Below are 3008 nucleotides of genomic sequence, written 5' to 3'. Positions count from 1 at the left end.
CAATTTCTTCAATAACTTATGTTTTTATACATACAATTTATGTTGCGAATGTCTTAGTTCAAACAACCGCTTGACATCAACATATCCGAAAATATATCGAGCAAACAGAAGAAGAACATTAACTTATATTAAATATAAGTACAACTCACACTTATGTTCGGACCTGGTAAGTTTTCCCGTGTTGAGTCAAATTAAGCCGCAGGCTCCACTCCTGGTGGTGCCCTTCTACACCCAATTGCTAGCTGGCATCGTTTATGGTTAGAACTAGGGCGGTATCTGATCGCCTTCGAACCTCTAACTTTCGTTCTTGATTAATGAAAACATCTTTGGCAAATGCTTTCGCTTAAGTTAGTCTTACGACGGTCCAAGAATTTCACCTCTCGCGTCGTAATACTAATGCCCCCAAACTGCTTCTATTAATCATTACCTCTTGATCTAAAAACCAATGAAAGTAGAACAGAGGTCTTATTTCATTATTCCATGCACAAAATATTCAGGCATTTGGAGCCTGCTTTAAGCACTCTAATTTGTTCAAAGTAATTGTACCGGCCCACAACAACACTCGATGAAGAGCACTGAAGCAGGTTTAAATAGGAGGAACATACATAAATACAAGTACCTATGCATGTAAGAACTCCACCGGTAATACGCTTACATACATAAGGTATAGTACAAACTACAATTATAGTTGTACTACCCGTATGAAGCACAAGTTCAACTACGAACGTTTTAACCGCAACAACTTTAATATACGCTATTGGAGCTGGAGTTACCGCGGCTGCTGGCACCAGACTTGCCCTCCAATAGGTCCTTGTTAAGGGATTTAAAGTGTACTCATTCCAATTACAGGGCCTCTAATATGAGTCCTGTATTGTTATTTTTCGTCACTACCTCCCCGAGCTGGGAGTGGGTAATTTACGCGCCTGCTGCCTTCCTTAGATGTGGTAGCCGTTTCTCAGGCTCCCTCTCCGGAATCGAACCCTGATTCCCCGTTACCCGTTGCAACCATGGTAGTCCTAGATACTACCATCAAAAGTTGATAGGGCAGACATTTGAAAGATCTGTCGTCGGTACGAGACCATACGATCTGCAAGTTATCTAGAGTTCAACCATATAAACGATCAAAGATCGCTTGGTTTTAGCCTAATAAAAGCACACGTCCCAAAGGTCCGTGTTTATAATGCATGTATTAGCTCTAGAATTACCACAGTTATCCAAGTAACTGTTAACGATCTAAGGAACCATAACTGATATAATGAGCCTTTTGCGGTTTCACTGTTAATTCGTGTGTACTTAGACATGCATGGCTTAATCTTTGAGACAAGCATATAACTACTGGCAGGATCAACCAGAATAATGTTTTATTGTATGTTTTTCCATCGACAACTTAATGAAAAATCAACGAAACGAGTCACCAAATATTGAATGACATCGTTTTCGCGTAATTTGTTCAAAAAGTATATTGGAGGTATTTTTCTCAATATTTTTAGCAATTTATTTCAAATTACTTTTAACATCGCAGCATAGTAGGTTTTTCAACTTACTATACTTGATATTGATATGAAATTAAGAATTTCATATTTTCGTTTAACCATTTGGATAAACATTTTTAAAAATCACACATTTTTAACGAGACTCCTCACATCGTACGATGCAAAGAAACTCGCTCCCTACTATTCAAACAGTCAACGTCTCAACTTAATGAAACATGCTTGTAATAGTAGGAAGATAACCATGAATAAAGACAATTGTACGCACTGCACAATCGTACCCGCTTATAGTGAATGAATACTACCAACCACAGCAATCGCATTCAACTATTACTAGCTGACGGAAATACTGCGACATCCATACCCACTCGAAGCGTTAATTCATCGCAAAACTCATCGTATAACATGAACAAACCACTTTCAACCACTCTAATGGTGATTTCAGTCATCGTTCTTAATGTTTCAATGAGTTGTGATGACTACGGTATGTGACCACATTTTCATGACAGCCATCATACCTATAGATAGTTTCATAGTGCGGCACATTAAAATGTGAAAGAGGGATGATTTTTGAAGAAAAACCTTAATAAAAAATTAACGAAATGGAATTTTTGGAAAAAGATTTTTTATTCATTTTAGTTGGAATAATGGGTAACTTATTTTAAATGAATAAAATTTTTTTCTCCAAAAATAAAAAAATTTAATTTTTTTCGTCGAAAATAAAGCAATTTTTAACGAAAATGGGTAAATTTAGAAATTTATTTTATTTCTAAAATATTCAATTATGATTGGATTTTCATGAAATTGACAGGGATAATGTAGATAGTCATTTTACATTGATTTATAGAGGAAAATCATCAAATTTGACCAAGTTGAATATTTTATGAATTTTTTATTAATATTTATACATGAAAAATATTCGAAAAAAATTCATAAAAAATTTAAAACATGGAAATTTGATGAAATTCGAATGGCATAAAATAGCCCAATGTAAAAGCAATATTTTATGCCATCAACGGGTAATTTACGATGAGTTTTGAATTTTTGGTGAATTTTTTTCCATTTTTTGGAAAATAATAAAAAATGGAAAAATATTCATAAAAAAATCAGCGTTGAAAATATCAATGATATTTTATTTTTGTTAATAGTAGTAATAATTAGACATCTTTTAAGGCATAAATGGGTAATTTACGTGCATGTAGGATTTTTTTATGAATATTTTTCGATTAAAAAAATAATAAAAAATCGGAAAAATATTCATAAAAAAATCAGTGTTGAAAATATCAATGGTATTTTATTTTTTATTGATAACATAGCAACATGGAATAGCTATTATTTAAGCCATTTTTGGGTAATTTACGAGCAAATTTGAATTGTTTATGAATTTTTATTCAATTTTTCAATGATATTAAAAACTTAAAACTTCTAGCTAAAAAAACATAACAATTTCATAAAAAAATTTGAAATATTTTACTAATATACTATTTTGAGGTATATTAATATATTTATTTCAACACA

Source organism: Musca vetustissima, unplaced genomic scaffold (assembly GCF_032173495.1).
Source record: "Musca vetustissima isolate MV318-11 ecotype Yass unplaced genomic scaffold, APGP_CSIRO_Mvet_v1 utg19881, whole genome shotgun sequence".
NCBI lineage: Eukaryota > Metazoa > Arthropoda > Insecta > Diptera > Muscidae > Musca > Musca vetustissima.
Note: the sequence above shows the minus strand (reverse complement) of the source record.